A 27,313-nucleotide genomic window follows, 5' to 3' on the forward strand; every position below is an offset into this window, starting at 1 on the left:
GTACTAGCCCGTTGGTTGGAGTGGTCATATTCAGTAACCCAATTGCAATCTAAAATGTGTGGAGTAGGAGGAAGTGAGGGTAGTGGAATTAAAGATTTATCTAACTGCAAGAACACCAAATTTCTGCAGATATTAGAAATATAAAATATTCATGGAAGACTCTGACTTTTTCCCATTATTTTAAAATTAAAGGTGAAGCATTTTCAGAATGTGAAATGCCCTGAAATGCTGGAAAAATTGTAGGCAAGTTCAGGGAGCCTAAGGCTTTTGCTCATAATCATGCAGTCAGTGTCAGCTGATAAGACTGAAATGGCAAGATTCAGTCCTGAAAATGCGTCACCAGTTGTGAAGAAAGCCTTTGATAATCTGGAGAAAAGGCAAATGGGCCAGGGTAAGCTGTAGCAACATCCCACCAATATGAAATTTACCAAGAGAAGAAAATAGCCCACTTGCAGCAGGAGAACTTTGGACAGCAGTGGTTTTTTCCTACAACAGAAATTTCAAGCTTTTAAGTTTGTGAGCTCAACTCTGATGGTGGCTATGTTTTTGCTTACATTAGCAGTCTGGGGTTCAGATGGGCTGGTTCAGCAGCTAGTTTCCAGCTCTCTTATCAGACAGTGGTTCTTACCACGATCATATTAGCAAGGTTCTATAATGAAAAGTGAAAAGCTACAGTTTACTTTCAAAATTAGAAATCCTAAATAAGAATATTGTTTATTTGTCCATCTGTAGTATTCTACCTTGCAAAAGCTAGACTATTGGCAAAAGTAGAAAAGTAGTCTGGTGTTTGAAAACTATTATCTGAGACCTGCCCACTGAATTCTTCCCACTAAGTACAACAAATATGTCTACCATTGTGTGTGTGTGTGTGTGAAAATGGATTGTTAAGCAGCAACTGTTTGTCTTATTTGAGTCATCAGTGAATTATTCCTCTGCATCTAGCAGAATCTCTGTGAGTTAAGAGTTTCACTGAGCCACCAGATTTCCTTCCAATCAGGGATAGGTAGTTTTTATTTCTCCCAGTATACTAATTGTTACCTGTTCATTGAATCCCAAGCTGATATTAGGGCCATTATAATGAACCCTTGAATTGGACTGAGGTATATACATTTTCCTGTCCCCAGAGCCCAGCACAGGACTGTGTCTCCTTTTTAATTTAAGCTTATGTCTAATTTTTTTTGTCTTATTCTCATTGTTGACACAATTTATTATGGCTTTGAACAGCCGTTGTCTTATTTATAGCAACTGAGCCACTGACTTATTCCCGTTCAACTAGAAATTGCAATAACCTTTCTTTCCTTGGACTACCTGGAATAGAGTGAGCGTAGTCATCATTTTGAAAGCAGTCCTCAGTCCTAATAATGCAGAACCTTTACAGTTCTTTGCCCAGCACTTGAGCGAAAATGTTTGTTGTGGATCACAGGGATTATACTCACATCCCCTGTTGCAACCATGAGAAAACACCACATTGTTATCCAAAATCAAGTCTTAGTCAGTATTGCATTCCCATTGCAAAACAGTTAAGAATTGTAGGAGTTCTGAGATTTTACCATGCTGAGATTTTTAGCAACCCAGCAGGTTCCTTTATTACAGATGCTGTCGTGGAGATGAGACTTTCGGTCAGAGACAGTGAACTTTATCACTCACAGCAAAAGCAGCCAGGGTTACAATTTGTTTCCATTCTCTAATCTTAGATGAATATACAGAGTGATATTTTGTTGCCTACAGAAGCAGTGGGCTTTTAACATGAAGAAAGTTTAAGGCATGACAAAACACTAATTTTATTAGTATCTTTATGTATAATTTATTAGAATCACTTATTTATTAGTATTTTTACCTAGGATAAGTTTATCATGACTCAAGATTTCTTGCTGCAAAAACAATCATGAGAAATGACATGGGAAAAATTGACCATTGGTTTTCCATTTTTTCTTCCACTTTTTTTTGAGATATAGTTGGCATAAAACATTGTGTAAGTTTACGTGCACAGGATAGTGATTTGATTTACAAGTATCATGAAATAAATATCATAGCAACTTTAGGGAGAATTCATTATCTCTTTTAGATACAATTTGAAAGAAATACAACTTGTCTTTTGGTTGTGATGAGAAACATTATGGTCTACTCTCTTAACAACATTCATTTAGCACATAAAGCACTATTAGTTGTAATTTTCATTTTACTATGGGACATCCTTACAACACGTTTATTTTATGGCTGGAGGTTTGTAGATTTTGAGTGCATTAATCAAATTCTCCTTTCCCAACCTCTGCCTCTGTTGACTGCAAGTCTAATTTTTTTCTATAAAAATGTTTCCTTGTTTTTGAAGTGTACTTTAATCTAAACACTGTGTTGGTTTCTCTTACACAACATACTGTCTGCAGTTTTTAATACATTTCAAGCTGCTCACCAGAATATACCTAGTTATGACTTGTTGCTATGTAAAGAAGTTTTATTGTTAATTACTAATACCCATACAGTATATTTCTTGTCCCTGACTCATTTAATTTGCAATTGGAAAATTTTCTCTCTTAATTTCCCTCAACTTTTTCTTTTCCTTACCCCATTTCCCTCCTTCTTGTGAACAACCTGTTGCTTTCTATAACTATAACTCCTTTTCTGTGTTGTTATGTTCATTTGTTTTAAATTCCACATATGAGTAAAATCATTCAGCATTTGTCATTCTGTTTCTGACTTATTTCACTTAGCATATTACCCTCTTGATCTACGAATTTGTTGCAAATGACAAGAAATTATTCTTTTTAGAGCTGAGTAATAACTCATTGTATTTTTATGTGTGTGTGTGCATATATATAGTGCATATAAATATATATTGTGTGTATGTATATATAAATATTGATAAATCTGCATTTAAGTTGGGTAGATATATATACTATAAACACACATGTTCTTTATCAATCATCTATTGATGAGCAATAAATATGCTTCTATATCCTGTCTATTGTGAATAATGTTGCAGTAAATATAGGTTTGAATTTATCTTTTCTAATTAGTGTTATCATTTTCTTGAAATAATTATCCAGATATGGAAATGTTGGTATATATTTCATTTTTAATTTTCAGATATATCTCCATGTTGTTTTCCACAGTGGCAGCACATATTTACATTCACTCCAGCAGTGCATCATGGTTGTTTTTCTTACATCCTCATGAACACTTATGTTTGTTATCTTTTTGATAATAGTCATTCTGACAGGAGTGACATAAAATCTCATTGTGTTCTGGACTTGCATTTTTCTGATGGTTAGTGATGTTGATCGGTTTCATATGCCTGTTGGTTGCCTTTCCCCCACTGTATATTCAATTTTTGTAATGGGATAAATGACCATAAGTGTCTGATTTCATTTTGAAGCATTCTTTGTGTTCCATTATTCTGTTTGTTCTGTGCCACTACCATATTCTTTTAATTCTGTAGCTTTTAATTGTAGTTTAAAATGAGGGACAGTGATACACCCTCTTAGTTCTTTGTCAAAGCGTTTGTGTTTTTAGTTTGTTTTCTTTTCTTTCTTTTTTTTAATTGATTTCAACTATTTTGTGTTTACATGTAAATTTTAGATTTATTTATTGTAAATTCTGAAAATGCCCTTGGTATTTTGATAGGCACTGAATTTAATTTGTTTATTTTCTTGGCTAGTACTGTCATTTAAAGAATTTATTTTCTCATCTACCAGCACAGTATATCCTTTCATCTGTTTGCATTATCTTCAATTTCTTTTGTAAATATTATACAGTTATCTGAGAACAGGTCTTTTAACTCCTTGGTTGGAAACATTTCTTGATTTTTTTTTGTTTTTTGTAATCCAGCTGTAAAAGTGATATTTCTCTCACTTTCTCTATCTATTAGCTTGTTGTTAGTGTGTAGAAATGCAAGTTTTCTGTATGTTAATTTTACATTCGGAAATTTTACCAAATGCGTTGATAACTCCTAGAAATTTTGTGGCACCATTTTCAGGATTTCTGTTTAAAGTATTTCATCTGCAAACAGATACTTTTACTCCTTTTCTTAATTAGTTATATTTTATTTACTTTTATTTTGGATAGCTATGGCTAGAATTTCCAGTACTATACTGAATAAAAGTGGTAAGAATGAGCATTCTTGTCTTCTTCCTTCTCTTATTGGGGATGCTTTCAGCTTTTAATCAGTGAGTGTCATGTTAGCTGAGTTCTTGTCATATATGACCTTAACTATGTTGAGGTATGTTTCTTTATACCCACTTTGAGGAGAAATATATTCTTAAAAAGATACCAAATTTGTCAAAACATTTTATGACTCTATTGATGTGACCATATAATTTTTATTCTTCAGGTTGTTAGTGTGGTGTATCATACTGATTAATTTGTGGGTATTTAATCAATTTTGCATCCCTAGAAAAAAATGGACTTATTCATATTGTATAATCCTCTGAAAATATTGTTTGATTTGCTAACAATTTAGTGATGATTTTGCATCTATGCTTATCAGTAGTATTTAATCTCTAATTTTTTGAGGTATTTGTTCCAGTTTTACTAGTGGTGTGATACAGAAATGTGGGGTAGAAAGCCTTCCTTCCTCTCGAAATTTTTGGAATACTCTGTGAAGTATAGGTGAAACCTCTTCTCAAAATGTTTGGCAGAAATCACCTGAGAATCTGTGTAGTCCTGTAATTTTGTTTCTTGGAAGATTTGGTTTAATTACATATTCAATTTCATTAGTGATAATCTGTTCATATTTTCTTTCTCATTCCATTCTGGAGATTAGTTCTTTCTAAGAAATTGTCCATTTCTTCTAGGCTTTCCATTTTATTGGCATATAATTTGTTGTATCATCTTATGATGCTTTGTATTTCTTTGAAATAAGATGTAACTTCTCATTCATCTCTGAGCTTATTAATCTGTAACTATCTTTTTTGCTCTTGTGTCTGGTTAAAGTTTATCAACTTTATTTATCTTTCAAAAGGCATTATTTAGTTTGATTATATGTTTCTATTTTAACCTTTATTTTATTTAATTATGTTCTGTCCTTTCAGCTGTCTTTCCTTCTAGCAAAAAGTTTGTTTATTATTTTCTACAACATTTGCTGGTAACTATATTTTATAAGAGAGAGATATTTCCTATTTGTATAAGTGGGATTATTTTGCTATAAGCATCCCTATTAATACTGCTTGTGCTATACCCCATGGATTTTGTTTTGGTTGTCATGTTTTATATATATTTTTTCTTTCAATTATTCAGCAATCCATTTGTTGTTAATATTGCATGATTTATCCTCCACACTTTAGTATTTTTCTCAGGTTTTTTCTTTTAGCAAATTTTCATTCTCACAGAATCCATAAGTTTCTTCAAAAAACAAAGAGAATAATACTAAAATTTATACATAAATCTGAAAGACCCAAATTTTCTAAAAGTATTTTGAAAAATGAACAAAACTGTGGGCATTACCCTCCCTGACTTTATAACATACTACAAAGCTACAGCAATCAATACATCAAAATATGGTACTTAAAGAAACACATAGATCAGTAGAACAAAATAAAGAGTCCAAAAATAAACCCGCACACCTAAGGTCAATTAGTCTACAATGAAGGAGGCAAGAGTATACAATGGAAAAAAGGCAGTCTCTTCAACAAGTAGTTCTGAGAAAAGTAGACAGTACATGTAAAATGAAGATGTAAGAGCACTTCCTTCCAAAGTATAAAAAATGAGGTAAAAATGGATTAATTTCCCAAATGTAAACACAAATTTATACAATTTCTGACCAAGAACAGGAGCAGAAGTGACTCTGAGATAAATCATAGCAATGTTTATTTTTGATTTGTCTTCAAATTTCAAGCATAAAGGAAAACTAACAATTACAGTTTTTAGTTTACTGAGGAAAAAATAGATGTATTATGTGACACAGGGATTCTAATTCTTGTATATGTGTGATGTGCAAAACCTTTTCCAGAGCAAAGGAAACCTTCAACAAGACATGATATCAGACAGAATAGAAGGAAAAATTTCAGACAATGAGACCAACAAGATGTTAATATTCATAATATATATATAGCATATTAGACAAAATATTTAATAAACAAAGACCCCAACTTAAAAACAGTTGAAGGATCTTCATGGAAACTTTTCAAAAACAGACATGTGGATGATTTTCATGCACATAAAAAGAAACATATTGTTGGTATTCATTAGGAAATTAAAAATCAAAACCAGAATGAAACATAATCTCACAACAACCAAAACGGCTTTTAATAAAAACTCTACAAATGACAAATATTAATAAGAATATCAATAAGAGGGAACCCAGGTGCACTGTTGGTGGAAATATAAATTGATGCATCCACTATTATAAAAGTGTGGACAGTGCTAAGGAAACTAGAAATAGAAACATTATATGTAGCCACAATTCCAGTTTTTGTTATAAATCTGATAAAAATGAAAACATTAACTTTAAAGGATAAATTACCCACAGAGTTCTTAACATCATCATTTATAGTAGCCAGGGATAGAAGCACAACTCAACTGCCTATCAACAGATGATTGGCTCAAGTAGATGTGAGATATAGATAACATAATAAATACTAAGTCATTGTCATATTAAAAAATAAAACTCTACAATTTGGAAATATGTGAGTGGACCCAGAGATTATTGCACATAGTAAAATAAGTCATACAGAGAAAAACACACTATGTTGTCACTTAAATGAGGAAAATAAAGATATAAGAGAAATAATCATAAAAAAACAGAAACAGAATCACTTATATATGTGTAGTGTACCAAGTAGTGGTTTCCTGTGGGGACAGGGAAGAACGATGGAGAAGACAGAAATGTGCAAGATACTGGTAATAAATTAGAAAACCAAAAGGGCTATATTTACAGCACAGAGAAATATTTTAATAATTTAATTGATTTTAAAGATGTTATATGGATATATTATAGTAAAATGTGTATGTGGGTGTAAAAAACATTGAAGAAAAACCCCAGGAAAAACAAAATATTTTGTAGTTCTATGATATTAAGGGATGTGATTTGTTCACTTTCTTTACTGTTCTTATAATGTCCTTAGTAGAATTTAAGCTTTCATTTGAAAAAGTATATACTTTTAAAAGTGACATAAGTTTAAATTATTTTTGTCTCTCCCCTTACATCTACAGTCAGTAAAGCATTCACATCTGAAGAAAAATAACTACAACACAAAGCAATAATCCAGAAGGCATGTGAACAGGTAAAGTTTGATGGACTAAAATACACAAATGAGGCTGAACTAAGGGAAGAGCAGATTTGGTGTCTGCAACCAAGGCCCACTGACTAAGATATCTTAGTCCACAAGTTCAGAGAACCCAGTAGAAACAGAGTCACAGTGGTTCGCACAGATTCGACCTCCAAGTTCACCAGTGCTCATGGTCACATGTAATTAGGAGGGACCCACAATGGAGACAGAATTTCCATCCTTCAGACGCTCAGACATTCATGACACTGTCCCTACTCCCCATTCACAGTGGTGGAGACATGTTACCTTGCAATACTGGACATGGCAAAGGCACTTGCCTGATTCCAAATACCCACCTGTCTTTACATGTTTCCTCACTGAGTACACTGAGTTTCAAGGGATATCAAATAAAAGGAAGTGTTCACAGTCCCAGTGACAAGAGTGGCATTAACTACCAGAGAAGTCTAAGAAGTGACAATGAAAACATATCTTTATCCAGAAAATAGTGACTGGAAAGTGCCAGTTTGAAATATTATCACAGGTAGCTCAGGTAAGTAAAACAAAATCTGTGCAATATTGCAAACAACCAGAAAACAAAAACAAGGACTCCAACTCAAAATCTGTTATTTAGTGTCATCAGAGAAATAACTTATCAAGACCATGACAAATCACAGTAACATTATAGGGCATGCACACACACAGATAGACACACAAAGTCACCGACACAGACACAGTCAAACACGCACATGCAACTGCACACACACACACACACAATGTCAACCCTGCAGCAAACAAACTTAAAGTCATGGTATATTGCCACATTACTAATAGAGAATCCAAATAGGTGTCATACAGAATCTCAATACAAAAAACAAAACTAAGAAAGCAGTTTAGTGAGCTCAGGAATAAATGAAATGATGATAAGGAATACATTATCAAAGAGACTGAATCTATAAAATAACCAAATAGTATTGGAGGACCAGGAGAATTTAATAAATGAGATGAAGAGAGCAACAGAAAGCATTGGAAGTAGACTGTCTTTGTGGAAGAGAGATTAGCAAACTCACCAATACAAAACTAGAAATGATAGGAGATGGCAGAGATTCAAGATATTAAAAAGTGAGGGAATTCTACAATAGCCATCAGACTTCTTCAGGAAGTACACATTAGACTGGAATCCTGGAGGGAGAAGAAATTTAGAAGGCAGCTAATGGTTTATTTAAAGAAGTAATAGTTGATAACTTTCCGAACCTGTGTAAGAAGCTGATATACATGTCCGTGAGCCAACACCAATAACTATAAGAAAAAGGGACCTCCTTCAAGATACGTCATATGCAAATTGGCAAGTCAATGACAGAGTAAAATTTTAAAAGCATCCAAAAAAGTTATGATAATCTACAAATGAACCCCCATTAGGCTATCAGCAGATTTCTGAGAAGAAAACATAGGCCAAGGGTAAATAAAATTACATTTTCAAATACTAAAATACAAAATGTCTCACCCATTAATACTTACACAATTATCACTTAGAGATACAGTGAAAATAAAGACTTTAACAGACAAACAATACCTGAATGAGGTAAAATAAACAACCGAGATAACTTATAATAGGTGTAAAAAAGAAGCTTTCCAAGAAATATAAAATGGCAAAAATATGCAAAACATTGACCAAAATGCTAAGGAGAGACCACGAGAAATTTGCAACTGTTTCTTTGGGTATGTTTTTAAATGCTACTATAATATATGGATTAAAGAGAGAAAAATAGGAAATCAGTTGCAATAAATATAGATACTTCAAACTGGTTACATGTTCATAGCAGTAAAAGAAATAAATTGAAACAGTAATCATAAAAGGTAAAGATTAAAAATAAAATAATATTTAAGGAAGCTTCTATCAGCTGATAAAGGACTAAATTACACATGAGATGTTTTATTTTTAATTGAAGTACAGTAGATGTAGTATATTGTGTAGTTTCAGAAGTAAAGCATAGTTATTTTTACCAGTTTGTAGATTTTATTGCATTATGAATTATTAAAATGATTGTAACATACAATTATTTTAAGCCATTGTGTATAATTCCCTGACCTATGCAGATTATTCTTGTTGCTTCTCTCCTTTATTTATACTAGTTTGTATCTGTCAATGTCCTACCATTAAATTCTCTTTTCCTTCCGCTTTGGTAAACATAAATATTTTCCCATATCTTTGAGCCTGCTTAAGTCTTGTCTATCTAATCTCTTTACCTCTCCATCATGTCTCTGTCTATTTATCCATGTATCTATCTATCTATCTATCTATCTATCTATCTATCTATCTATCTATCTATCTATCTATCTATCTACCATGTATGTATGTATCTGTCCATCTATTTATCTGTCATCTATCAAAAGATAACTATAGATTGATGTAAACTGATAATTGTTATTCTTTATATTCCACATATAAATTATGTTATATTCTTTTGTCTTTTTCTAAGTTACTTCACTAAGCACAATATTTACTAGGTTCATTCATGATGCTGAAATAACATAGTGTTATACTTTTTCATCACTGAGTAATATTCTATGGCATATTTATAGAAACATCCTATCTTCTTAAGTCCATAGTCTACTGTGGACTCTTGGATTGCTTCCCTGTCTTGTATATTATAAACACTGCTATTGGGAACATTGGTTCCTCTCAATTTAGGGTGTTTCCCCAGATTTTTTCTATGAGAGGCATTACTGGGTCATATGGTAATTAACTTTTTAGGTTTTAAAGAAATCTGAATACTGTTTTCCATAGAAGTTGTAGCAATTTACATTCCTGCCAAGAGTATACAAGAGATTTGTTACCACAACATCATCTCCAACACTTACTATTTGTAGACTTTTTGATAATAGCCATTTGACCTATGTGAAGTGATAACTCATTTCAGTTTTGATTTGCAATTACCTAATAATTAGTTATGTTGAGCAATTTTATCACTTGCCTGTTACTCATCTGTAAGTTTTCTTTGGAAAAATATTAACTCAGGTACTCTGCTCTTGTTATTGATTGGGTTTTTGTTTTTCACCTTGTGTTGTGTAATCTAAATACATCTTACATCTATTAACATACATCTATTAACCCCTGGTCACTTGCATTGTTTGCAAATATGTTCTCCTATTACACAGGCAGTGTTTTCATTTCATTGATATTGTCCTTAGCTGTGCAGAAATTTTCAAGTTTGTTTAGGTCCCACTTACTTATTTTTGCTTTTATTTCTTTTGCCTTAGGAGATTGATATAAGAAAATATTCCTATGATATATATCCAATAGGGTTTCACCTACATTCCCTTCTAGACGTTTTATATTATCAGGTCTTATATTTAGGTCCTTAATATACTTGGAGTTTATTTTTGTATATGATGTCAGGGAATGCTCTCATTTCACTGTTTTACATGTAGATGTCCAGCTATCCCAACACCATCCATTGATGAGACTGTCTTTTCTCCATTGTGTACTCTTGCCTCTTTTATCATAGATTCATTGCTCATAGGTGTGTGGAATTATTTCTAGGCTCTCTATCTGTTTCTAATTGATTATATCTCTTTCCCAATGCCATACTGTTTTTATTACTGTAGGTTTGTAGTATAGTAAGGTGTCCGACAGGGTTATACCTCCAGATATGTTGTTTTCCTCAAGATCATTTTGGCAATTTTTAATGGTTTCATGTAAAACTTAGAGTTATTTAATTTCTGGTCCTGTAGAAAATACTACAGCTTCGTAACAAGAATTGCACTTGATCTGTAGGTTTCTTTGTGTAGTACGGCCATGTTAACAAGACATCTTTCAATCCAAGAGCACAAGACATCTTTCCATTTCTTTGAAACATTTCAATCCAAGAGCACAAGACATCTTTCCATTTCTTTGAAACATTTTTAATTTCTTTGTCAATGTTGTGTAATTTTCAGTGTGTAGATATTTCACATATGTTGCTACATTTAATCCAAAATATTCTGGGGAATGGGGTTTTAAACATTATTGCTTTCAATGTCCATTTTATGGTATCTCTTCATTAATGTGTAGAAATGCAAGAGACTTTTTTACGTTAATCTTGTACCCTGCTCCCTTAATGAAATTATTTATTGTTCATAATAGTCAGTGTGGAGCCCTTAGGACACTCTATGTAGATTTTTATGCCATCAGTACTGGTGAAAATTTGGCCTCTTTTTCCATTTTGCGTTTCTTTTACTTTTTTTCTTTTCCTCTTCCTTTCTTGTATTAGTGTGGAACACAAGTGGTGACAGTAGGAGCCCTTGTCTTGTTCCCGAATTTACCCAGAAGGCTTTCAGCCTTTCCCCTGAGTATTATAAATTGTTATAAATGGCCTTTAGTATGTTGAGAGATGTTCCCATTTTACTCACTTTCATGAGAGTTCTGAAGGTTAATGTATGTTGAATTTTCATGTGCTTTTTCTTTGTGTATTGACATGGTCTTGTGAATATTGTCCTTCCTTTATTAGATAATTGTCATACTGATTGAATTGTGTATGTTGAACCATCCTTGTGTCTCTGGAAGGAATCCAACTGATCATAATGTATAATCTTTTCTATGTATTGCTGGATTAATTTGTTGATGTTTTTTGAGGATTTTTGAATATATATTCATCTAGGATATTGGATTTTCATTTTCATTTTTTTTTGGTATTTTCTTTGACTGGTTTTGTTATCAGTGTAATGGTGGCCTCATAGAATAACTTTGGGAATTTTCCTTCTATCTTCATTTTTTAAAATAGTTGGGGGGAAAGTGGTTTTAGGGAATGCATCCAGGCATTTTGTTCAAGGGGTGTTTTTAAAATTACAGATTTTATTTAACTTATACTGATTGCTCTTTTCAAGTTCTCAGTTTTCCCTTACTTCACTGTTGGCAGGCTGTACATTTCTAGAAAATTGTGCATTTCTTTTAGGTAGTCCAGTTTGTTGTCATGTAAAAGCTCATAGTGCTTTCATAACCTTTTTTTTTTTGTATTTCTGAAATATCAGATGTTATTTCTACTCTTTCATTTCTTATTTTGTTTTGGTCCAGTCTCTGTATTTCTTGATAAGCCTGGCTAAATGCTTACATGTTTGTTAAATTTTTAAGAAAAATTAAAGATGTTGATGATATGAATTGTAATTTATTTTTCAACTTTTACTTTATTTATTTTCAACTTAATCATTAAAGATTTCTCTTTCTATTGCCTTTGGGTTTTGTTTCTTTTATTTCTTGTTATTTTTGGTGGTATGCTTTGTCCTTTCTATGAGGTTTTTCTTGTTCCTTGTAGAAGCCCTGGCTTCTTCTCAACTTCCCTCTTAGATTTGTCTTTGCTGCAACCCATACATTTTATGAAGCTGTGTTGTCATTGTAATTTGTCTCCAGGTATGATTTTATTACCTCTTTGATTTCATCATTGAACATGTTTTATTTTATTTTTTTAAAGGATGTGGTTTGACCTCATGTTTGTGCTTTTCCTATTCTTCTTTCTACAGTTGATTCATAGTTTCATACTTTTGTGTATGTAAAAATACTTGCTGTAATCTATATTTGCTTAAAGTTCCTGAGGCTCATTTCATGACATAATGTGTGGTTAATTCCTTAGACAACATCCTGTGCACACTTGAAAAGTTTATGTGTTCTGCTTTTCTGATGCAGTGTCTAACATTTCAGTTAGGTTCAAATGATCTAATATGCTATTAAGACCTCTGTTTTCTTACAGATATTCTTTCTGGATGATCTGGCCATCATTATAATAAGATCTTAAACTCATCTGCTATTATTGTTTTATAATGAATTAATTCTTTGTTGTCTACTAAAATTTCTTTTTATACATAGGATCTATGGTGTTGGGTCCATATAAAATTTAATGAGTGTAATACCCTATTTTTTTATTGATCTCTTTTTCTTTATATAATCTCATGTTTCTTTCATTTTGGCCCTTATTTTAAAATGTATTTCCTATGAGTTGAGCATTGCAATCTGCACTTTCTTGTCATTTCCAGGGAATATCATTTCCATTTATTTCCAGACTATGTTTATCTTCCACCATAAAGTGAGACATTTTTGGGGGGGAGGCAAAGATGTTAGAGCAGAAGGATGCCCGTAGCTCACCCTTTCACACAAATGCACCAAGACTCACATCCACAGACCCACTCAGCTAACCAGAGGACCTGCAAAACTCTGCCAGAACATTGTCCTCTTCAATAGATAAAGGTGCGAAAAATCTGGTAGGAGAAATGAAGAAAGAAAGAAGAAAAGGCAAAACATAGTGGGACAGATCCCATGGGGAGGGAGCAGCAAAGAAGGACTGGTGCTCATTCACTGTATCTCCCCTCTACAACTTAGAGTTTGGCAGGACGGAAGGGGAGCCTCCAAGGTTTGACCTTTACAAAGTATAATTTGACTGACAATTCTAAGTTAACAGGCACAGAGGATCACTCTGAAACACAGCCAAAAATGCACCCCAGATGCAGGGGGCAGGGCCTTGCTGCCCGAGCTGGGAGGAAGATGGGGATGGCTGCACTGAGGCATCCCAGTGGAATGGAAAAGGCTTTGTGCCATTGCTGTGGGTGCAAAGGGCAGAACAACCTGGGCCTTCCATAAAACGACAGGGCAGATGTGCCCTTTTGGGGGGAAGGGTACTATCCCCATCTCTGGAAATCTGCAAAAAGTTCTAGGTGAAGAGAGTTGGGGCTAAGACACAGCCACCATAACCTCTGGTGTTTTGCACCCAGGTGACAGTGGGGGCAAAACCTGCATCTACACCTAAGAACCTAGATGCCTCAAGAGCCAGATGGAGACTTGCCTACAGCCTGAAGCAGATAGGATACTACTGTCCTGGTTTCTCAGAGATCTTGTCCACCAAGACAAACAAGGAGCTGGATTTTGGCCCAGAACAGGGACAGGGCAGATACTCAGTCTACCCTGAGCCCACTTCTGTTGTGCAAACCCGAGGCAGAAAGTACAGTGTCACAGTGCAGCAGAGTGACCGGCACCCTGAGGGTGCATGTGGCCCCCTACATTTTGGGCTGGAATGCAGCCCCTGACCATGGTGTTGGGAAAGGTTGTGATGCCCAATCCTGCCTTGTCAGTCTGCAACATCTGACTGCAGCATCAGGCAGGGCAGTGATAAGCCAGCCCATAGTAAAGAGAGCTGAACCTGACCCAGTGTTGGGTTTAGGAGCTATCTGCTTGCCGACATGCCCTGGGAGCACCACAGATGAGGGCTCCAATGGAGGGTCTCAGGAAACAGCAGGCTGAGATTCCAAAACAGGATGAATACAGAAAAATTTCACAGTCTCCAGGAGGACACTGACCACCCCCATGTTTTAATCTGTTTTACCTATTCCATTTTCCATTACCCTCCTAATTTTTACTTCTTATGCAATTATATATACCCCCATTTAAATCCCTTTGAAATTTTCAAAAATATTTTTATTATTATTATTTATCAGATTTCTGCTTCAACTTGTTTTTCTATTATTCATTATACAATGTCTTCAAAGCTTTTGTTCTCCCTTCTTTAAAATTCTTCATCTCTCTCTCTCTTTTTTCCATTTTCTAACTTGTATTACTACATAGGTATTAGGTACATAAACTCTTTTAGGACCGCAGTAGATAACTGATACTCCATAAATCACAGTGCCAGAGAGGTAGGTGCAAGATGAAGAAGCTGAGAAACCATTCACAATTAAAAGAACAAGAGATATCCCCTGAATTAATGATCAGTGAAATAGACATCAATATCCTACAAGATCAAAATTTCAAAAAAATAGTGATCTTATTATTGAAGGAAATTAAAGATAGTGTTTAGAGATATAAAATATGTTTAAAATGAAATGAAAGGTATAAAGAAGAGCCGAGTAGAATTAGTAAACCCATTGACTGAGATGAGGAATGATATAAAAGCATCACAAAGCTGACTAGACAATGCAGAGGAAAGAATTAGTGACTTAGAAGACAGGACAATAGAAAGCACACAATCAGAATAGCTACAAGAGAAACAATGAGAAACAAATGAAAAATGCATGAGATCTATGGGATATTATAAAGCATGCCAATCTTGGTATGATAGAAGTCCAAGAAGGGGAGGAAAGATCAAAGGTGATCGCAAAGCCGTTTGAAGAATTCATGACTGAGAACTTCCCAAACATAAAGAAGGAATCAGATACTCAGGTACAGTAAGCTCAGAGTGTCCAAAACAGGAAGAACACAAATATACCCACACCAAGACATATAATTAAGATGGCCAGAGCCAAGGATAAAGAAATGATCCTAAAGGCAGCAGGAAAATAGCAAAGAGTGAGATACAAGGGAATCCCCATAACTCTCCCAGCTAATTTCACTACACAAGTACTGCAGGCCTGAAGGGAGTGGAAAGATATATTCAAAGGCCTGAGTGAAAAAAGATATACCCTAAGATACTTTAATAAGCAAGTCTATCCTTTTTGGTAGAAGGAGACATAAAGAATTTCACAGACAAGAAAATGCTTCAAGAGTTTAGCAACACTAGACCCATGCTAGAAGAAATATTGAAAAGTCTACTCTAAATAGAAAAGAAGCAGGATGCTTCAGAAATGTGAAATTCACAGCTGGAAACGTGATAACTCATGAATTACAAATAAAATATGCACAAAATTTTAAAATAAGATATCCAAATCATTGAGAGTCGGAGAGGGAAGCAGGAAAATAGAACATTTTTTTTTTTAGTCTTTAAAAATTCTTTTGTTTTTGGTTAAATGGGATTGAGATCATGTTACTATCAGTTTAATAAAAGCAGTTATAATAATGGTCTAAAAGACTTATAATGAAGGGTGACAACAAGACTAAAACATATCAGGGAGTCACTAAAACAAAATAAAATTCATGAAAATACAAAGGAAAATGACCAAACCATAAAAGGAAGGTGATATGAACAAAGAGGAAATAACAAATCAACAGCAAAGATAAGGTAAAAATGGCAATAAACAGAAACCTATCATTGATTACTGTAAATGTTAATGGAATAAATGCTCCAGTAGAAAGTCAAAGAGTGGCATGCTGTATAATGAAGCACGAACCTTCAATATGCTGCATACAAGAGAACCACTTCAGATAGAAGGACACATATACATTGAGAGTGAAAGGATGGAACAGGGAATTACATTCAAATAGGAAATCCAAAAAAGCAGGTGTTACAGTACTGATTTCAGACAAAATATTCTTTAAAACAAAGGCCATAAAGAAAGATAAAAAAGGACATTTTATAATGATTGAAGGAGTGATTAAAAAATGAGAATAGCCCACTCGTTAATACATATGCATGAAAAAAAGGAGCACCTAAGTACATAAAATTATTACTTACAGATATAAAGGGGGATAGTGATGGGAATCTAATCATAGTTGGAGAATTCAACACTGCATTAACATCACTGGAAAGATCACTGAGACAGAAAATGAATAAGGCATCAGAGAAGGTAAATAATACAGTAGAAATATTACACTTGGTGGATATTTTCAGAGCATTGCAACCACAAAAAATAGAATATACAGCCTTTTCAAGTGCACATGGGGCATTTTCCAGGATTCATGATATACTTGGGCACAAAAGAAACCTCAGCAATTTTAAGAAGATAGAAATTATCTCAAGCATCTTTACAGACCACAAACCCATGAAGCTAGAAATCAACAACAGAGAAACAAAGGGGAACAAAAGGAAAACACGGAGATTAAAAAATATGTTAATAAAAAACCAATGGGTCAATGAAGAAATCATAGCTGAAATGAAAAATACTTTGAGACAGAAGAAAATGAAAGCAATACCACACATAATTTATGGGTCACATCAAAAGCAGTGCTCAGAGGGGTGTTTACAGCAATACAGGCCTTCCACAAAAAGAAGAACAATTTCAAAAAAAATTTAAACCACCAGCAGAATGCACTGGAAAAAGAAGAACAAAAAACAACAAAAGGCAGCAGAAAGAAGGAAATAATAAATATTGGGGAGGAAATAAATAAAATAGACATTAAAAACACCATAGAAAAATATCGACAAATCCAAAAGCTGGTTTTTTGAAAAAGTAAGTAAATTCAACAAATCTCTGTCCAAACTCGAAAAGAAGGAAAGAGAGAGACCACAAATTAGCAAAATAAGGAAGGAGAATAGAGAAATAACAACAAATAAAAAATACAGAATATCATACGAAAGTATTATTAAAAGTATATGGATAACCTAGACGAGATGGAAAAGTTTCTGGAAACATACTGTCCACCAACACTGAATCAAGAAGAAACTGACCCCTTGAACAAGGAGAGCACTAGAAATGAAATCAAAATAGCAATATGAAAGCTCCCTACAAATAAAACTCCAGGACAGGACGGATTCACTGCAGAATTCTACCAAACATACAAAGAAGAACTCATACCAGTCCTTCTCAAACTCTTCCAGAAGATTGAAAAGTAAGGAATACTCCCAAAGTCATTCTATGAAGCCACAATCACCCTGATACCACAACCAGGCAAAGACACTACCAAAAAAGAGGATTCTAGATCAATATCACTGATGAACACAGATGCAAAACTCCTCACAAAAATTGTAGCAAATAGAATCCAACAACACAGATGAAAGGTTATACATCATGACCAATTGGGGATTATGCCAGGGACACAGGGGTGGTTCAACATATGCAAATCAATCAGTGTAATACAGCACATCAACAAGAGAAAGGAACAAAACCACATGATCTTCTCAATAGATGCAGGAAAATTATTTGATAAAATTCAACACTCAAGTTTGATAAAAAATCTCACCAACATATCTCAGCATCATGAAAGCTAAAGATAAACCTACAGCCAGCATAGTACTGAATGGTGAGAAAATTAAACCTTCCCACCAAAATCTGAGACAAGACAAGGATGCACACTATCACCACTCCAACTCAATATAATCATGGAATTCCTAGCCACAGCAGTCAAACAAGAGAGAGAAGTAAAAGGGATGCAAATTGGAAAGGAAGAGGTAAAATTCTCACTATATGCAAATAATATGTTACTATATAGAGAAAACCCTGCAAGATCCAACCAAAAACTACTACAGCTGAACGGAGAATTCAGCAAGGTAGCAGTTTACAAGATTAAGGTTCAAAAATCAGTGACATTTCTTTACGCTAACGATTCAGATAATGCTAAAGAGCTACAGTAAAAATGACAGCACTGTATTGGTAGGAAAACAGACATATAGGCCAGTGGAACATTATAGAGAGCCTAGAAATGAACCCACAAACTTTTAGTCAATTAATCTTTGACAAAGGAGGCAAGAAAATACAATGGAATTGAGACAGTCCCTTCAGGAAATGGTGTTGGGAAAACTGGACAGCAGCAGGAATATCAATGAAGCTAGAACACTCCCAATGAAGCTAGAACACCATACACAAAAATAAACTCAGAATGGGTCAAAGACTTAAACATAAGACAAGATACAAGAAACCTCCTAGAGGAAAATATAGGCAAAACGTTATCTAACTTACGTCTCCAAAATTTTCTTGCAGGTGAAATAAAAACAAGAATAAACATGTGAGACGTAATGAAACTTACAAGTTTCGGCACAGTTAGAAATCGGAAGTGAAACAAAAAGACCACCTACGGAATGGGAAAATAATTTGCATATGAAACCTATAAAGGCTTGATCTCCAAAGTATATAAGCAGTTCATCCAACTGAATAAGAAAAAATAAACAACATAATACAAAAATGGGCAGAAAACCTAAACAAGCGATTCTCCAAGGAAGACATACAAATGACCAAAAGACACATCAGAAAATGCTCAATATCTCTGATTATCAGAGAAATGCAAATCAAAACTACAGTGAGGTATCACCTCACACTACTCAGAATGGCCATCATTCAAAAATCCACAAATGACAAATGCTGGAGGAGCTGTGGATAAAAGGGAACAGTCCTTCACTGCTGGTGGCAATGCAGTATGGTGAAGCCACTGTGGAAAACAGGATGGAGATTCTTCAAAAGCCAAGGAATAGACTTATCATATGACACAGGAATCCCGCTCCTGGGCATAAATCCAGAAAAAACCCTATTGTAGGATGACACCTGCACCCCAATGTTCATAGCCAGCATTATTTACAATAGCCAAGATGTGGAAAAGTCCAAAATGTCCATCAACAGTTTATTGAATAAAGACGAGGTGGTATATTTATACAATGGAATGCTATTCAGGCTTATAAACTGAGAGCATAATGCCATTATCAGCAACATGGATGCTCCTGGAGAAAATCAGTCTAAGTGAAGTAACCCATATATAGAAAGAGAAATACCATATGAGATGGCTCATCAGTGGAAACTAAAAACAAAACAAAACAAAAAACCAAAAAAAAAACAGAAATTCAAAACAGAAATAGACTCATAAATATAGAATACAATGTTTTGGTTGCCAAGGGGGCACAGGGCAGGGAGAGATAGACTGGGAATTCAAAATTGTAGAATTGATAAACAGGATTGTACTATATAGCACAGGGAAATATATAAAACATCTTACGGCAGCTCACTGAGGAAAAAATGGGAAAACAAATGTGTTATGTTCATTGTAACTGAAAGATTGTGCTCTTCGCTGGAATTTGAGTCAACTTTGTAAAATGAATATAAACGAATAAAAAAAGTTAATAATAGAAGAAAACATGATCCTAAATATTACAGGTGTAAATATAAATTAGAGAGCAAAAACATTATGCAAAAGAGTAGTAAAACACCAGATTTTGTTTTATGTTTTCTTTTTAAGGTAAGCAAAATCAAAAAACCTCTAGCCAGGTGCACCAAGAAGAAAAGAGAGATGCTCCAAAGAAATAAAATAAGAAATAAAAAGAGAAATAATAATTGTTACCTCAGATATACAAAAAAAAGGATCATTTTGTCAACACATACATGCCAATAACCTGGACAACTTAGAAGAAATAGGCAAATGTCTAGAAAGAGACAGAGATAAGGAGAAACAAATAATTTGAACAAACTAATTACTAGAAGAAAGTTAGAATCTTCATTTAAAAAAATCGTTTAACATTAGTGCAGATATAAACAGCTGTCGTGGAGTACTGTACAAACATACAAAACAGGACTTATACTGTTCAAACTATTCAAACATAGTGAAGATGTGGGAAACTCCCAAATTAATTCAATGAAGACTTCATCAATGTGATAGCAAAGCCAACAAAGTACAGGCAAAGAGAATTTCAAGCCAATATATTTGATTGATTTAGTTGCAAAAGTTCTACCAAATATCATTAGCAAACTGCATGCAACAATAGCTAAAATGAATCATGCACTATGATCAACTTGGATTTATTGCAGGGTCACAAGAGAGGTTCAACATACACAAATCAGTTTGATACACCAAATTAACAAAAGAAAAAGTGAAAATGATGTGGTCACCCCAATAAATCCATAAAAAGCATTTCAAAAAATTCAAAATTTATTCATTAAAACAACAACAACAGCAACAACAACAACAGCAACAACAACAACAACAACAGCAACAACAACAACAGAAACCTCTTACAAAAGTAGGATTCAGGAAATAAATCTCAACATAACTAAAGTCATTAATTACAGACCCACAGAAAATATAATATGTAAAAGTGAAAAACTGAAAGCCAAAATAAGAAATAAGACAAGGATGCCCACTCTCAAGATTTCTATTAAACACAGTATGGGATGCCCTAGCAACAACAATTGGAATAGAAAAAAAAGTATTCAAATTGGATTGAATGTAGTACAACAGTCATTATTTTAGATGACATAATAATCTATATAGAGAACTCTAAAGATTCTCCACATCAGAACAACTAAAACTAATAAAGACATTTACCAATGTTGCATGATTCATGATTAATATAAAATACTGTCACATTTCTTTAACAATGAAATATTCCATAATTTAAAAAACCATATGAAATCAGATGAAAAATGAAAAACCTATTAAAAATCAAGATAAAAAATCATTAGGACACTGATAAAGAAAATTGAAGATGATGCAAGAAATGGAAAGAAATCTCAAGGTCCTAGCTTAGAGGAAATAATATTGCTATAATATACATACTACAAAAATGTCTACAGATATAAAGTGATTCAGATCGAAATACATGATATTTTCCATAGAAATAAAAACAGTCCTAAGATTTGTAAGGAACTGCAAGAGAACCAGAACTGCAAAAGGAACAATGTGGGAAAAGAACAAAGTTGGAAGCATAACCCATAACCCTCCCAGATCTCAGACAATATTACAAAAATACAGTAATCAAAACAGCACAATACTGGAAAACAAACATCTATATCACTGGAACGGAACACAGAGGTAGAAATAAAACATCACACCCATGGTCAACTAAACAATGACAAAGGAAACAAAAATATACAATGCCTAAAAGACAGTTTTCAGCAAGTGATGTTGAGGCAATTAGACAGCTACATGTAAATCAATGAAATTTGAACACTCCCTCATACAGTACAAAAATAAACTCAAAATGATTTAATTATCTGAATCTAACACATGACACAATAAATCTCCTGTAAACTAACATAAGGAAAACAATAGATAAATTGTACTGAGATTTTCTTATCTCACTCTCCCAAGCTGAAAACAATAAAAGCAAAATAATCAAATTAGTCTGAATTAAAATTAAAAGCTTATACACAGCAAAATAAACAGAATGAAAACATGAAATTCCAAATGGGAGAAAACATTTGGAAAAAATGCAATCAACAAGAGGCTAATTTCTAAAATACACACATCGTTTATAAAACTCCATTTCAAAAATCTACAAACAACCCAGCCAGAAAATGAGCAGAAGACAATTCTCCAAAGAAGACACACAGATGACCAACAGGAACATAAAAACATGCTCATATTGCTAATCATTATACAAAGGCAAGACAAAAATAAAATAATGTTTTACCTCACACTAGTGAGAAGGGTTGTCATCAAAATGTCTACAAATAATAAAGACTGTGGAGGTTGTAGAGAATAAGGGACTCTCCAACGCTGTTGGTGGGAATGAAAATTAGTGCAACCACTTTGGAAACAGTACGGAAGTTCCTTTTAATAATAAAAATAGACCTATCTTATGACACAGTAATCCCACTCCTGGGCATATAAAACATAAAACCTGAAAACAACGAATCCTAGGGTAAAACAAAAGAAGTACACTTGACTTAATTTGATTTTTCATATGTCTCCTCTGGCAGGGGAAGCAGAAGCAAAATTAACAAAAGATGATTGTATCAGTCTAAACAGATTTACACTGCAGAAGAAATGATCAATAAAATGAACAGTCAACCAAGACAATGGGAGAAAATATATGCAAGTGATATTTTCCTATCAAGTGTTAATATCCAAAATATATGGCAAACTCATACACCACAACAAAATAAAGACCAAACAATTCAATTAAAAAAAGTCCATAGGTACTGAATAGATAGATCTGAATCAATTTTCTGTAGAAAACATACAGTTTGCTAAATGACACATGAAAATATGTTCAGAGTTATAAATTATTAGGAAAGTCATAAACCAAAAATGAGACAACACCTCACATTTGTCAGAAGGCTCTCAACAAAAGGAAAAGAAATAGATATTGGTGAGATTGTGGAGAAAAGGGAACACCATGGAAACTGTTGATAGGAATGCAAAGTATTGATTCCATAACATATAAACATCAAATTTTCTTCATCCAGTTTTCTGTCAAGGGATGTTTGGTTCATAGGCCCCTGTCTGAAGGCTCTAGAGAATAAGCCCATGGGCTGAACTAATAAACAAGCTGTGAGGAGTGTTACATATCCAGGCTGGAAAAGAAATGGCCTATTCAATGTATCCTGTATGGTTGGCTGGATAGCCTATGCTGGATAAGATACTCATAGGAGGACAACGTAAGACAGGCAGAGCCGGCTGGATAAGAGATGGCCTACTTAATGAAGTTCTGTGATGAACTTTAAAACAATCCTTGATCATTTAACATCCTATGCTTACTGCAGGAGCATGGGGACATAAATAGCTTACGATTATTAACATTGTTATAACTTAGATGATATGTGAGGCATTGTGCATGATGTATATAAACCCTTTTCCTAAGAATCAATAAACAGAGAACTGCTTCGCTTATCTCCACACAGTGTTTGTGTGTATATTATATCGTGCCTCTGACAGGTTTAATTTAATTTGTTGGGAGTAACTTAAAAAGATGTTGCATTATATACAATACTCTTTCTGCACCTATTGAGATGATTATGTGAGTTTTATTTCTCATTCTATTAGTGTGGCATGTCATCTTTATTGATTTGAATATTTTGAAGTTTCCTTAAACCCAGGGATAAATCCCTTTACTCATGTATGTGTATGATACATTAAAAGTTTTATTGAATCCATTTTGCTTGTGTTTTCTTGAGAATTTTGGCTTATATGTTCATGAGGGTTATATTATATATATTGCATATAATGTCCTTTCTAGCATTTTATGCAAATATAGCTGGCATCATAAATCTAGTTTGGAAACTTTCACCCCATCAAATTCTTGGAAGATTTGGGGAAGAATTGGTGAAAAATTGTCTTCAAATATATGACAGAATATACCGGTAAAGACTTTTTGTAAATATTTTCTGGTTTCAGAGGTTTGGATTACTGATTTGCTCATACACAGTTTTGCTATATTTAACTTTCTAATTACTTCTTGATTCAGTATTGGAAGACATATTTCTGGGAATTTGTCTTTTGTTCTAGGTCATTCAAATTGTTATCTAGTGGTCATTTTTTATGATGCTATGCATCTCTACAACATCAGTGTTAATATCTTCTCTTCTATTTCAAATTTTATTTGTCTTTACTTTCTTAGCCAACCTAAACTTTTGTCCAGTTTATGTTTAAAAGAATCACACTTAGGTATATTTTTTGTTATCTTTTCAATTATTTCTCTTGTTATTTGCCTTACTCTCATTCATTCAATTTTCTTCTTCATTCTTTCTGTTTTCTCCTAGGTTCTTGATGTGTAAAGTTAAGTAGCGTGAATCTTTGTATTACATTCATTATTAAATATTATTTATTTATTTATTTATTTAATTTGTCTATTTATTTACTTATTTATTTTCTTATTTACTTATATATTCATTTATTTATCATTGAACTACTTCCATTTACAACGTGTCAATCTGTGGTGCATAACACAGTGACCCACTTCATGCATATGTTTGCATGCCTATTAAATTTAACTTCACGATATTTAACATACTGCCCTGTGTCATACAATAGACATTTTGAAAATATTTATTTTTATATATAGTGGATAACATTTATAAATCTACAGCTCCCAAATATATCCTATCCTTGACCATTTCGGCAGTTACCATAAGATTATTATGTAGATCTGCAAGTGTGTTTCATAGTTGTAGATGAAATCATAGTGTTCTCATCCAAATTTTTTTTTTAGGTTTCTCCATGTGTCATGCCATGTATAATTTTTCTTTCTCTTTCTGGCTTACTTCAAATAGAATGACACATTTTGGGAGATATATTTTGCTGCAAATGTCATTGTTTTATCAATTTTTATGGCAGAATATTATTCCATTTTGTAAATAAGGCATAAATTCTGTATACTGTCATCTGTTGATGGACATTTAGGGTGCTTCCATGTCATGGCTTTTGTATATAGCACTGCTAAGAACATTTGTGTGCAGGTGACATTTTGAATTAGGGTCCTCTTTTATATATACCCAGGAGTTGGATTGCTGGATAAGTTAAATATACTTTTATTCTTTTGAGGAATACCCATCCTGGTTTCCACAATGACTTCAACAAACTACATTCCTACCAACAGTGTAAGAGGGTTCCATTTCATCATAGCTTCCCCAGCATTTATTGTTTTTGGACTTTTTATTGACAGCCATTGTGACTAATGTGAGGTGATAATTCATTATAGTTTTGAATTGCCCTTCTCTGATAATGAGAGTTAGCAATTTTTTTTTCATATTTCTATGTGGCATTTGTATGTCTCTAATGGATAATGTATTGTTTAGGGCTTCTGTGCATTTTCAGATTGGGTTTCTTTTGTTTTGTATTATTATTAGGTTGTATGAACTCTATATTTTGGAAATTTAGCCTTTGTCAGTTGCATCATTTCTAAATATTTTCCTTAATCCTGTAGTTAGTCATTTTGCTTTGTTTATGGTTCCCTTTGCTGTGCAAAAGCTTATAAGTTTAATTAGGTCCAATTTTAATAATTTTGCTCTTACATCCATTACTTGGGTAGACTGTACTAGGAGATCATTGCTGAGATTTATCTCAGAGTGTTTTGCCTATGTTTTCTTCTTGGAGATTTACTCTGTCTTGCCTTACATTTAAGTATTCAAGCCATTTTGAGTTTATTCTTGTGTATGGAGCGAAGGAGTGTTCTAACTCCATTGCCCTGCTTGCTGCTATCCTGTTTTCCCAACACCAGTTGGTGAAGAGATGGTCTTTTCTCAGTCATATTCTTGGCTACTCTGTCAAAGATTAATTGAACATAGGCCTGTAGATTTATTCCTAGTCTCTCAATTCTGTTGCATTGGCCATATGTCTGTTTCTGTACCAATATCATGTCGTTTTCATTATTGTAGGTCTGCAATAGTGTATGGAGACCAGGAGGGTTATTCCTCCAGCCTCTTTCTTTGTCTTCAATATTGTTTGGAAAATTATAGATCTTTAGTGTATCTATATAATTCTTATGATCATTTGTTTCAGTCCTAAAAAGAAATGTTTTGAATAATTTGATAGGAAATCACATTAAGCCTGGGGATTGCCTTGGGCAGTATGGCCATTTTAACAATATTATTTCTTCCATTACAAGACCATTGGTTATCTTTTCAATTCTTAAAATCCTTTTTGATTTCCTGAAACAATGATTTCCTGTTCTCCATGTATAAGTCATTCACCTACTTGGTCAGAGTTATTTTTAAGCATTTTATAGTTTTGGGTGCAGTTATAAAAGGGGTTGTTTCTATACTTTTTTTTTCCTGTTGATTCAATGGTAGTGTAATGAAATCTAATTGGTTTTTGTACATTACACTGGCTACCTTGCCCAATTCCTTTTTTACCCTAAGTATTTTTTGTGAAGCTTTTACAGTTTTCTATATATAGTGTCATATCTGCATATCATGACAGTTTTAACTCTTCTTTTACAGTCTGAATCATTTTATTTATTTTTCTTGCTTGATCGTTGTGGCTAGGAATTCCAAGACTATATTGAAATTGTGAGAATGTGCATCCTTGTATTGTCTCAGGTTTTTGTGGAAAGGGTTCCAGTTTTTCACCATTGAGTATTTGCTGGCTAAATATTTGTCATAAATAGCTTTCATTATGTTGAGATATGGTCCTTCTATGCCCACTGTGATAAGAACTTTTATCACAAATAGGTGTTAAATTTTATCAAATGCTTTTTCTGCATCTACTGAGATGATCATATCATTTTTGTCTTCTCTTTTGTTGATATGGTGTATCACAATTGTTTGATTGATTTGCAAAAGGTAAACCATCCTTGTGTTCCTGGGATGAACCTAAAGTGTAAATGGTGCATGATCTTTTTTTACATGCTGTTGGATTCTGTTTATTAATAATTTCTTAAGGACATTTACATCTATGTTTATCAATGATATTGGCCTATAGTTTTCTTTTTGGGGTAGTGTCTTTTTCTGCTTTTGGTATCAGTTTGATATTGGCCTATGGTGTCAGTTTGGGAGTACTCTCTCCATATCAATCTTTTGGAAGAGTTTGAGGAGGACTGGTATGGATTTTTCTTTGTATGTTTGATCAAATTCCCCAGTGAAGGTAATTGGGTCTGGATTTTGTTTACAGAGAATTTTATTTTATTGCTATTTCTATTCGATTTCTGGTGATCTGTCTGTTCAAATGGTTAATTTCTTCTTGATGCAATATTGGTGGGCTGAATGTTTCCAAAAACTTCTCCATTTCTTCCTGGTTGCCCAGTTTGTTTACATACAGTTGCTCATGGTAATCCCTTATGATATTTTGCAAATTTGTTGTACTCTTTGTATTTTCTCCATTTTCATTTCTTATATTATTTGTGTTCTCTCTCTTTTCTTGTTGG

General features: G+C 33.6%; 1 long non-coding RNA gene across 1 annotated transcript in view; it reads left to right on the top strand.

The window, feature by feature from the left end:
* LOC140692830 (uncharacterized) overlaps positions 1-27,313 on the top strand; it is a 35,071-nt gene that overhangs the window by 1,618 nt on the left and 6,140 nt on the right. Inside the window, exon 2 of the long non-coding RNA XR_012068433.1 lies at positions 7,147-7,217. This is a non-coding gene — a long non-coding RNA (uncharacterized lncRNA). The remainder of the gene's footprint in view (positions 1-7,146; positions 7,218-27,313) is intronic.

The sequence above is a fragment of the Vicugna pacos genome, unplaced genomic scaffold (assembly GCF_048564905.1).
Source record: "Vicugna pacos unplaced genomic scaffold, VicPac4 scaffold_18, whole genome shotgun sequence".
NCBI lineage: Eukaryota > Metazoa > Chordata > Mammalia > Artiodactyla > Camelidae > Vicugna > Vicugna pacos.